This window comes from Peromyscus eremicus, chromosome 3, assembly GCF_949786415.1.
Source record: "Peromyscus eremicus chromosome 3, PerEre_H2_v1, whole genome shotgun sequence".
Lineage (NCBI taxonomy): Eukaryota > Metazoa > Chordata > Mammalia > Rodentia > Cricetidae > Peromyscus > Peromyscus eremicus.
The window spans coordinates 110,357,619-110,370,512 of record NC_081418.1 but is presented as its reverse complement, the minus strand read 5'-3'; the positions used below and the strand labels follow the sequence as shown (position 1 = coordinate 110,370,512).

General features: G+C 39.5%; 1 long non-coding RNA gene across 5 annotated transcripts in view; it reads right to left on the bottom strand.

Annotated features, from left to right (window-relative positions):
- LOC131907239 (uncharacterized) overlaps positions 1 to 12,894 on the bottom strand; it is a 135,729-nt gene that overhangs the window by 29,997 nt on the left and 92,838 nt on the right. For 4 of the 5 annotated variants that reach the window (XR_009378335.1, XR_009378336.1, XR_009378338.1 and 1 more), the window contains one exon: positions 11,112 to 11,217. The exons of the other annotated variant lie outside the window; for it this stretch is intronic. This is a non-coding gene — a long non-coding RNA (uncharacterized LOC131907239). The remainder of the gene's footprint in view (positions 1 to 11,111; positions 11,218 to 12,894) is intronic. 5 annotated transcript variants of the gene reach the window in all.

Below are 12,894 nucleotides of genomic sequence, written 5' to 3'. Positions count from 1 at the left end.
CAAAATAAAAAAAAACAATAATTTCATGATGTATGAATGAAAGTAAAAGGGAATACGACATGTATGTTCCTGCATTTTCCTATCTATGTTTTCATCTCCTAATGAAAGGTGAGAAACTTCATAAAAGTAAGCAGACATTGACTGGTTAGGTCTGTCTTTGGTTCTGATATAGATACAGCAACAGGATTCTGTGAAGCCCAGGGAGACAGAAATGAGACTTGGGAGTTGGAGGCAAGGAAGATCCAGGGGTTAAGGTCATTTTTGGCTACTGACTACACAGCAAATTCAGGGGCATCCTTGGCTACAGAGACCCTCTCTCAATTAAAAAAGAAAAATATAAAAATTTGAAAAGAAACATATGACAAATATAGATTAGGAAGCTGAAAATTACACAGAAGAAAAAAACAGACTCTGGAAATATGTTTTTTTTTTTTTTTTTTTTTGGTTTTTTTTTTGGTTTTTTTTTTTTTGAGACAAGGTTTCTCTGTGTAGCTTTGCGCCTTTTCCTGGATCTTGCTCTGTACACCAGGCTGGCCTCGAACTCACAAAGATCCACCTGCCTCTGCCTCCCGAGTGCTGGGATTACAGGCATGCGCCACGACTGCCCGGCTGGAAATATGTTTTAAAAAAACAACACTGACCATTAAGTCAGTGTGCTGAATTTGGAGACATTTCCCACAGATCGGGTCCAATGAAATAATCACCATTTTCTCCAGCATATCTTGTTCATGGTGAGCAATAACAAAACAAACAAATGCAGTTTTGCCTGTTACTAAAGGGGAAAGCCAATGGTTTTGTAGCATTTCTTAGATGCCTGTCCCTCTTTGGTATCTGAGGAGGTTTGCTTCAGATCACAGCACCCTGAAGTGACTGCAGGCAGGAGAAGCCCCTGTTATGCCACAAGGATGCCTGACAGACAGCTTCAGAAGCGGTTAGCTGACAAACCGTTACTTGGTGTTTGTGAGACTTCCACCTGAACCCAAACAGAATAGCTAACTGTCTTGAAAGAACAAAGCCATCAATTGTAAAACAAGCCCCATAAAGGCAGCTAGGATCAGCAGGGAGGGGAAATAAAGTAATTTATTCAAATTATTTGAATAGTAACAATATGCACCCACCCACCCCCAAGTAACATAAATTTGGAATCATAAAAAAAAAAAAAAACACCAAGTGTGAACAATGATTTCTTTGCTTTAGCTCAAGAACAAGTTCTGGTTTTGTGCTTTAAGCTGCTGAGAACATTAAAATGAAAATATAGGTGATAAATACATCATTTACCTAAGAAAGGACCACTGAGAGCCTGTCTAACTTGCTGGAAAGTGTGTGGCTAATAATTAATTTTGCTCCTGGAGAGAAAAAGGTGAAGTTTTAACACAATCCTGTTGTGTGATTTCTTGACTTTTACCAAATTCTTGATTCTTAAATTGCCATCTGCTAATTGGCAAAGCCATGAGCAGGCAGAGAGAAGAGGGAAGGGCAGAGCCCAGTGGAAGGCAGAAGAGAAAAAACTAGGTCAAAGCAGCCGCACTAACTATGATTTTTCAAAGGCTATTCTAAGCACTGAAATTCTGATACCTCATTCTTGTGACAAAAATTGTAATGAGAACAGGAAATGGTACCCCATGAATCCACTGTCCTGACAATGATTTAATGAGAATGGGAAATGGTGAGAACATAACTAATTCGCATTATGATCCTAAAGTTGTCATCTGGTGGTTCTGCTCAGATGCGGAGGGATGAAGGATGTGGGACATCAGCTGGGAGAGTGCAAAGAAAAGCATGAAGATGGTGACATTGTGTGGCCTGGAAGTAATGGCAGAATGTGTCAGTGATGGAGGGGAAGGCCTGGGGAGGGGCAGAGGGGGGATGCAGAGCAAGGAGTTTGCCTGCTGAATGGCAAAACAGGGATACATTTAAAGATGGCATTCATGCCAACTGAAGGGAAAAAGAGAAAAGGGAAGGCAAATGTTGCCACAGATAATTTAAGATGGGAAATAACTAAATAGTCAAATAAGAATATACGAATCCTCTAATCTGGCCCATTGAAAGATGGTATATTATTTTCCTCGGAGATATTCAAGTTTGTAGAGTAGCAATTAACTTTTTGGTCCTAATTTTTCTTTTTCATGAATACATAGTTTTACCTTCAAAACTTCTATTTTGAGACAAGGGCTCATTGTAATCCAGGCTTGCTCCTAACCTCAGTGTGAGGCTCAGGATAGCGTGGAATGTCTCCTGGTACTCTTCCTCCACCCTCTGAGAGCAGGAATTGCAGGCATGTACCACCACACCTATTTTCATGTGGTGTTAGGGCCTGCTTCTGGGGCTCAGTGCATGCCTGGTAAGCTCTGCACCAATGTTCTACTTGCCTACCTCCAACTGCTTCATCCAGACAATGTATTTTATAGGTGAAGGTTACAGAGCTCCCCAGCTGAAGCCACCACATCTCTAGGCCAGTGCTCAGTGGGAGAAAAAGCGTTGAGCCCTATTATGAATTGGATTTGTTGGTGAGAAATGCAGACATGGCAGACAGTAATTTCACTTTTGATCAAGAATTTTGACACATTTCTCTAAGTAGCAGCTCAGGTCCCAGAGAATTTCTAAGTTTGGTGAATAGGCCAAACAATTACATTTTTCTGTTTACGTTCTAGGAAACACATCACCGTGCATGGAAATAACGAAGGCTAATAAGCAAGAAAACAAATAAACATAATTGCTTAATTACACACTATCTAGTCTAGTTTGTGCTTCAGCACTCTGGCTAGTCACTTAAAACCATTTCTTGACAAGTCTACTTGTTAAGATTGGTCTAACATAGCATGGTTCTGATCAAGAGATCCTTCCCAGGGTAGAAAACGCAAGCATGGCAGAGATCAAATGATAAAAACACTTTCAGAGAGAAAAATGTTCTGGCAATTGTCATACGAAAGCAGCCTAGAAACCATGCTCCACATTCATTCAACAAAATAGCAGCAATAACGACTACAAAGGGTGAAGTTTTCCAGTAGCTTTGCTCTCAGCTTCTTTTGTTTAAATACTGCGAGAGCATTTTCAAAGCCAAAATGCAACTTTCGTAAAAAGAAGTATGCTAGTTCCTCTCTACAAGTCAAAAGCCTTTCAGACGAAGATAGATGACTAGAAGCCATTAGAAAAAAATTACTGCAAACTTATGTGTGCCTAAGCCCCCCTACTTTGCATTTTGATTCATATTTAAAATATTGATTCCATCAAATGGAGGAACAGTTAGTGTCAGCAAGAAGATGATGGAGAAAATGAAGTCAAAGGGGAACAATGTAAACAGTGAATTTATTTATTTACCCTTAGGTGAGGGGGCCATATTTCACTGATATGGAACAGTTACTCAATTCGTTTTATTAATTTAATCTTCCTAAAGTACTACTTCACACTCTGATGCAATTTCAGAGCAAACACATCACTGTGTACTTGTTGAATTCATGGCTAATGACCCATGAATTTATAATCCAGAATGATTCATAATTGAGTGAACCACCTTATTTTACTCCCCTCTTACAGGAGAGGTTCACAATGAAAGACCAGAATGTTCAGAAAAGAAATGTGAAAGTCTCCAAAGTTGAACCACAGTAAACGGTAATAATGTCTAGTGAAAATGAAATATTTAATGTCCATATTTAGGCTCTCACTCATTCATTATGTGGCCATGTAAGAGGTGTCAAATGTTGATGGGAATTTCAATTTGACCTGGCAAAAATGAAGTAAGCAACTTACAGTATTTCATCCATTCTGTCCATTTTCACCATGAAAGATTGGCTCCCTAATACTCTTTGTTCAATCCAATGTCAAAGTCTTAAAAACAAATTTCTAAAGCACTTAAGAGGTTCTTTAAGCAGCTGTATTTAGTAACAAATGACAGATATCTATTAATGCAAGTGCGTCTTATATAAAATATTTTAATGTGGATTTTTGGAGATAGTATATTCTTATTAATACCAGGTATAAATTGACACATCACAGGAGTTCTTTCAGATGAAAGATCCATTTAGTCTCATCTTCAAATTATGGATTGATACAATATTCTGCACCATAATGGTTCCAAAAGCATTGTTAGTATGATGTATTATTCATGTTTTCAGGTGCCATTGTTTCAGTTCACAGCAGAGTGCCTCGCCACTCTGAGTGGATCAGAAAATGAGCTGAAGACAATGGTATGACTATAGTCTTAATAGGTCACCGAGGACATCAAAGCACCGTGTTCATACTGTATTGGACAATATGCTCAAATGTGAGGAGGTGAAGCCTTTCAGTTCTAAACCAACTTCTCCCATCACACAAGCATTGTGGATTCCACACACTATTTCAAAAGATGCTGACATCAACAAATGTTGTGGTTATTGATGATAACTCAGTTTATTACTGCTTTAGGAACTGAAACATTCAATCCAGATAAGATTAAATGCTGGTTAAATGTAGGCCATTTTTTCCCCACTAGAGATAAAACAAATCACACCTCTCAGTCATAGAATCAAAATTTAGGGTTTAGTTCTTAAACGTCCCCTAAAGGGTCATCTACTGAAGACTTGGTTCCAAGTTTGACGGTACTGGCAGTCACAGAACCTTTAAGAGGTGAGACCTAGTAAGGACCACAGGTCCCTGGAGGCAACAGTCCTACTGGGGAGGGTGGGATCCCTGCACCTTTGACTGTTTTTTTTCTCCCTACTGCTCCCTGGGCATGGAGCTTGCAGTTTTATCTTCTGTGTGTTTCACTATGATGTATTGCCTCACCACAAGCCCAGAAGTTATGGACTGAAGCTTCCAAATCTATGAGGCCAGATCAACCTTGTGCCCTGATCTAGTTAACTTTAACTGTGAAGCTGTAGTCTTGGGCTATATAAGAAATCTTGATCTTCATATAGCTTGATCTTCTTGTGGGACTCCTAACAGTGGGAGCAAGGGTTGTCTCTGACTCCTTTACTGGCTTTTAGGACCCTATTCCTCATACTAGGTTATCTCGCCTAGCCTTAAGGGGAGGTGCTTAGTCTTATTACAGCTTGATATGCCATGTTTTGTTGATATCCATGGGAGGTCTGCCCTCTTCTGAATAGAACCAGAGGAGGAGTGGATGGGGGGGTGCAGAGAGGAGGTGGAGGAGGGACTGGGAGGGGGAAAAGGGAGGGGACACTGTGGTTGGGATGTAAAACAAATAAATAAAAAATAGAAAGGAAGAAAGCCACACATGATCCTGAGAGCAAGTGAGTGAGCCATAAAACAGCATTCCTCTATGGTGTCTGCTTTAGGTTGCTGCCTTGACTAATCTCAATGACAAACTGATCTGGAAGTGTAAGGAAAATAAATCCTGTCCTCACCTAAGTAGTTTTTAGTTGGGACATTTTATTACAGCAGCAGATAGGAAACCAGCTCATTTCCATGTAAGTTGCTCATCTTGGGTGTTTGTTGTAGTAACCGAAAGCTGAGTAACACACTGATCTCTGTAAAACTTGCTTCCAGAACTTTCCTAAGCATCCACAATCATTGTTAAAATGCAGATTCTGATTGTACAAATCTGTGGGACTTGGGACTCTGCATTCCTTACTAGCCCACCCCCAGGAGTACTGCATTGGCAGCTGGTAGGGAGAGGTAAGGTATGAATGAACGACCACCCACTCCACCACGCCTTAGTGTTCTACTGTGTGCTAACCACTTTATAAGAAGGTTATATTGAGAGAATTAAATGAAAAGAATCATGTAAAGGGCTGTTTAGTTTTTTTATTGCTGCATAACAAGCTACTTCATCTTCTGGCGGCCACTTTTGGAGATTAACTACCCTGTTTATTACCTCGTACTTAAGACCCAATAAATGTTTGTTTAAAACAGATCCTCGAGTGAGTGCTATTCGCTGGCTGAAGCCAATAATAGATCATTATCAAGGCCTCACAGGACTGCAGATTTAATTACTAGAAAGTTCTTCTGACTTTAACTGATGGTTGCTATCTCCTAATACGTTACATAGCTTCTTGTAAGGAAGCAAAAATAGGTTCAATCCTTTCTAGATGATAGTGTTGCTTACACTGTGTGACAAGTAGTTATTTTGTTTGACTTTATAAACTTCATTTTTTTTTTTTTGAACTAACTACCTTGCTTAGTTCAAGGATCAGAAAGCATTGCTACAAACGCTGGGATGCTTCCTCCATGCCCACCCTTTCCACTGCCAACAACTCGAGTGTCTGCTAGGAACCCCAGCCTCATGTCACCCCCCACTCCCCACCGCTGGTTACATTTGGCTCTCTGCAGAAGGTGGCAGGTGGGACACGGCTTCCTTCAATGCTGTATTTTAGGTATTGTCTCCAAAATAAACTGTTCACATGTAACCGATTGTCTCAGAATCAGCTACCGGAGAACCAAGTCAAGCCAGGAATGAGTAAAGTCAGCTCCCCTACCCCAGGCTTCATGTTCCTTCTGCCTACATCTCATTCCCAACAAGCAAACTCCGGTCCTCACTTTTTCCCAAGTTTTCATTGTATGCATCTCTAAGCAAACATAAAATGCTTATTCTTTTCTGCGTAAACTGCAGCCCATTCTACTCCTACTTGGGCAGGCCTTGCTTTCTGTTTTTCGCCCTAGTTATGAGGATTGAACCCAGGGCTCCACTCATACTAGGCAAGCCTAACTAATTCACACCCCTCATTGACCTTATATTTTCACAGCTAAAGTTCTGAGAAACCTTTTACTGTCAGTACACAGACCCCACCCCTTCCTTAACATGGTGCATGGTGGACAATCCCTTTGCTTCTCTGCCCTTGTTACATGATATTTCAACATTGTAGTTACCTCTTCTGCCACAAACCAATGCTGATATTCTCAAAATATTTTACCCAGTGTAAACAATTACCTATGACATATTTCTAGTACAACAAAGGGGAAACATTCTTCCTGCTTGGAACAAAACTGGGATATTTAAGTTAACCTCCTCTTACTGTTACATCATAGACTGATTGATTCTACACCTATAAGAAGAGGAAGTCTGCCTTCTGTGTTTTTATAATTGATTGATTTTAGCACAGGATCATAATCATACCTCTCTATGCCCATTATATCCACTTTGTTACTGCCGGCTCATTGTCCTATCCACATCAACAGCAATCATGGGTGTGTAATCACTGAACATTTAATTCCATTACTGGACAAAGCCCTAAAATACACACTGTGTATTTAACATCATTTAGTTAACTGCAGCATTATGAGTTAATTATCACTCAGAGAAGGTAAGTCATTTGCCAGGGTCATGTTGCCAGCAAGTGCTGGAGCCTCTTGCTCTTCCTCACCTCCCCTTTCCTTCTCTCCCTCCCGACCTCCTCCATTTCACCTTCCTTCTTCCTTTCCTCCCCCTCCTCCTCCTCCCGGTCTCCCCAAACTACCCCGCCCCTCTGTCCCCTCTCCCTTCTCCTCTCCCTTTTCCCCTTTTCCCCTCTGGCCTCAGTCTTGATGATACTTGCCAGAGAATAAAATGCCATTCCCAAATACTTGTCACCTTCAGATAATGCCCAGGGCTGTGGATGTAAATGGATTCTGACAGAGAGTGGCCACTAGTTGTCATTCTTTAAGTATTATCATTTAATGTCAGTGTGTTCCCAGGCACAGGTCACCTCATGCCTGTCAGCACAGCCCCTACGAGGCTGAGGCAGGAGGTTTCTCATGAGTTAAAGGTCAGCCTGAGTAACTTAGTAAGAGGCCAACCCGAACTACACAGTGAGTTGCTAAAGGAAAACATTGTTCCTAAAAGTATTCTGATATCTTCTTCTGCATCATCCTCATGAATATCACCCACTGTTGACAGATGTTAAAACAATAATGTAACAACAAAATCCAAGTCATTTCATGGATTGATTTTCCTTCTGAGTCACACAAAGCAATAGAATTTGACTGACAAGACTTGCTGTGATAACCATTCTATTCCACAGGCCATAGAAAATGTTCTGCTTTACAAGATACCCAATTTACCAGAGAAAATGTTCTGCCTTATAAGATGTTCAACTTGCCAATACCAGAAGGAGAGTCCCATACTTAACCCCACACCAGAAAAGGAAACATCTCATTCTGATGTCTCTTCTACAATCTGATTAGAAAAATATTTGGGGACATTAGGACAGCATTCTCTCATTTCCATCTCCCTAGATCTTCTCCCACCTTCCACAGTTCCTTATAGATTACACTCATAGGACCTAAATTATAAGTCCATGTGAGCTTTGGTGCAGTGTGGTTCAAGGAGCCTCATGCAATCTTCAGCCTCCTCTTCTGGGCTTCACACTTCATCCTTCTGTCAAGTAAGGATAGTTGTCAGAGGGGACAGAAGACATCCTGGCCCTGGCTACCCTAGGAACAGTGACTCATACACTTCTAACATCATCTCTTCCTGGTTAGCTCCTTACTTCAATCCTTTCACTGAAAGCTTCCTTGAAAAAATTCCTTTTACATATCTTGGCATAGCCTGGTAATCTTAAGGCTTGATCTTCTGGTTATTACTCTAATACTCTATTTACTATTACTCTATTACTCTAATAATCATCATTTGTTCAAGTTCTTTTTGTCCTTCCTTCCTTCCTTCTTTCCTTCCTTCCTTCCTTCCTTCCTCTCATTACTCACAGGCCATTCTTTTTGGCCCCATCACTTTATTTAGTGTCTTCTAAGAATTTAATGTATGGGAACTTTTCACTCCCTGAAGTTTTCTTGACTTTGCAATTTTATCTAATATTACGGAATCTTTTGAATCAAGTCCAGTAAATTTAAATTTTACTAGGTTCTAGGTAGGTGTGTGGTTTTAAAAATGCCCCCTTAGAATTTGGGAATAATAGCATACAACTGATAGAGGGTGAAAAGCAAGATGAGTTCTTGCAAATAGTGCTCCCTCTTTCTGACTTCAACATTTGCGTCAAGGCAATACACATGGAGAGTCGAAACACATAATACTGTTTGATCCAATTGTGCAGAGCTCAAAGGATCTAAATCTGAAGCAGTCAAAGACAATAGAAACACTAAAGTGTTTTTCTTTAAATAATGCAAACCCTCTCAAATTTTAGCCTTTCATCAGAGACTTCAGTTACAAGCAGATAAACTCAGCAGTATATGTATGTTGCTACTGTATTGGAGTAGTCACCCCTTTAATTCCATCATTTGACATTTCATATAGTTGCCTGTGCATTTTTGGTGTTTATTGTATTATTTGAACACCCTAACATGCACTATTACATTTTTGTCTGCACACTTCATGTTATTTCAAAGATAACTCTCCTACCACCATATCTACTGCCCATGGTAGTGGAAACTGAAGACACCCTCATTTCCATACTATGATCTTTCCCCCTTCTCTCTTTATTCACCTCTGGGCCATGAAATATCTTTATGTGTTTGTAAGATAGCTCCTATTCAGGTTGGCATTTGAATAACCACTTGAAGGATAAAAATCTCAGCCAGAATCTCTGGCTAAGTAATCGGGATTTTATTCCCAGTATAATCTAAACTACAATGAGGGATGATAAGAATATACAGTTTATCATGTTAGTTGAATAATCTATTAAGAATTGTGGAAAACAGTATGGAAATTCCTCAGAAAACTCAATACAGAACTGTAAAAGTCCTAGCCATTTTTGCTCCTGGGAGAGAAAAAGAGAGATAGAGATAGATAGACAGACAGACAGACAGATAGCTACAGAGAGAATATTAAAAAGAAGCAGTTGCTCCTCCAGACCAGAAATGCATTATTCAAGCCTAATCAACTGAGGTGTCTATCATCAGGTAAAGAACACATGGACATACTTTAGACATGAGGAGTAATGGGATGCTATTATTTGTGGCAAAGTAGATGCAACTGGAAGACATTATGTTAAATGAAATAAGCCATATACAAAAAGACAAATCCTGCATTTTCCCCATACAGAAGCTAAAAATGTTGATTTCACAGGACTAGAAAGTAGAATTGTGGTAGTTAGAGGCTAGGAGGGGATAGAAAAAGTAAGGTAGAGGGTAGGTGGGTAGGAGCTAACAAAAAAGTTATAGGCAGAGTAAATTCTGACATTTACATCATAGCAAGATGTCTATAGTTTAAAAGAAACTTCACTATATGTCTTAACAAAGAACTACAAAATAGATATTCAAAAGTTCAAAACACAGACATGAGAAATGTTTAAGGGATGGAAATGCCAATCACCCTGGCTTGATCGTTATCCATTGCATATATGTACCAAATTATATTTCAGTACCCATACATGTGTATAATTAAAATTTCTAAAATACGACAAATATGTTATGTATGAAAACAAAGCTATTAAAAGTCCAAGTAGAATTAAAGATGCAGGTAGGTGTCTGTCAATCTGATGAAGAACCCAAGTTCCCTCTAACTACATCTCCTTCCAGCTGTGCAGACCACATAAACTCGGGACACTTCTTTGAAAAATCTAGAATCAGAACCTCTGCACTTGAATAGTTAGTTACCCTATCAGTTTTGAATAAGAATACAGAACATTAGATCTATGAAATAAATATTTACATAGTGAGGAAGAGTCCCACACATTACTATCAGGCTATGGCAGAGAAATCATCAATAAATAGTACTAGAAGAATCCTAAGTCATAAACATTCAGAATCACTGAGTCAGGCAACATGCTAACTACAGAACCACCACACAGTATGGGCTTGCTAAAGTTAGCTGCTGTTGTTCCTTGAATCATTCCTTTGGCTTGATCAAATTCCACCCCAACCCTGGACTTAAATCCATTTAAGTAAGATGAGCGTTCATTATCCCAGGTCGATGTGTGATTAATAACAACTGTCATAGTCACATCATTAGAAAAGTGTTATGCTTTGGTGGTGCTAGGGAATGAACGTAGAGCCTTGTGAATGGTAAGTAAGTCCTCTACCTGGCATGCACATCATTGGCCTAGAGATGAACATCTTCTTAAGCAGAACATTCATGTTAGAAATGATGCTCTCTGGCAGGCGCTGAGTGATTCAGCAGGACATTTATACACAGTGCATATAGCAGATGTTCAAAAGACTATTTTTCCAAGCACATGTAGGATTATCTCCTAAAAATCACATCCTTGACTTACTAAACAAGCAGAACTTTACGATTGTCTCGGTACCTTTGAGCCTCCAGCGCTGACCGCAGCCAGAAAAAGCTTTAAGCAAGTAGCGTATCCATGAAGTTCTTGATTTTCAACTAAATCTCTTGGCTGAGGAGTAGAGTAACTGTCACCATGAAAGATAAAAAGAACATACACAATTGGGTTTCATAGCACTGAACAATAAAAAACCTGAGTTACTGCTGTAACACAGTCGTGAGACATTAAACGCCATCAGGAGAGTGCTTCGAGAAGTTACAGGTGTCATACAATCCTAAGGAATCATTTGTCCTGTGTGTTTTCTTGCCTCGTGGTGGGCCACGTGACTCCCATTTATGATTTATAGAACAGGGCGTGGGAAGAGGAAAAAGGCATATTGAAGTCTTTAATTTTATTATCCTCCAATTACAGTTTCTTCATTTCCAGCATTTCCCCCTAAAACATAATTATTTTACATTATGGTTGATATTTCCTGATGACAAATATAGAGACACATTTGATAAATGCCAGTTTCTTACGTAATATAATGTTTTCAATGCAGAATTCTTACTTGGCTACATACTCATACACGGATCGGCAATGTATTTCTTCAGAGTGCCAGATACTAAATATTTTAGGGTTGGCCAGCCAACAGATAGTGTCCTCAGCAGCTCAAACAACTCTTCTCGTGGACATATTAATAGTCATTTTTATAGTCTGTATTTAAATATGTAAAACCATTCTTGGCACACAAACATTATACAAACAGGTGGTGGGCCAGTTTTGGATGCTCTTTGGTGACCCCTGCTCTAGAGTATTGACCATTAAAAAAGATAAGATTATAGAATTCTGGATGTTCATCAAAATGTGAAATCTAGCAGTTTACATTGTAATGAAGTGACTCTGTGTGTGACAAGGAAGAGGACACAGTTGTAAAGTCACCTCTACTTCAGCCACCGTCAGGCTTCATGTGTCACACTTAAGAGTCTCTCAACTGATATCAACTCCTCAAATTCTATTCTTTGTCTTTCAATTGAAAATGCTCATTTCCATTTTCTGGGCCAAACTAATACCACGAACTTAACTAGGTCCCTATGCCTTCTATTGATACTAACACCATATATTAATGAATGATATCTTCATACTTTGTACAAAATATAATAGGTTTCATAAAGCAGAAAATATTTAACTTAGCATTCCATGAAACTAGTGCATTTCATGGAATATTGTAAAAGTATATTTTCTAAGTCAGAAGTTTCATTCACCTACATAAACAAATTCAACTCATAACTAAACATGCATAGCCAATTATATATACTTTCAGGCATCCTAATTTGTTATTGAGCCCAAGTGAAGCAGTGGTTTGTCAGGTCTTCTGGCTTGGCTGCCCATCTGAACACTCCTGTCTTTGAAGAATTTCTCATCTTGAGACACCTATGTCCTTTGTGGTAGAAGTAGACAAGCTTGCTCCTGATCTTGGCAGCTCTATGTTGGCTCTCAATTGAATTCACTTGAAAGAAAGAGATCACACATCCAGAGTTCCCTTTCTCATGGAGGTGAGAACAGAGAGGAGGGATCTCAAGGGAAGGGCCAGTGGTTCGTTCTGGCCCACAACACAAGTGTCAGAAGCAATAAGGGATATGGTCCAGGGGATGGAAGGATAGCTCATTAAAGCACTAGCTGAGTGTTATGGGGATCTGAGTTCAATCCATAGAACCTACTTGCATATTTATAATTCTAGAGCCAGGGAGGCAGAGATAACAGAATTCTTGGGGCTCCCTTGGCCAGCCAGTCAAGTAAAATCATTAAGCTCTGCATAAAAATG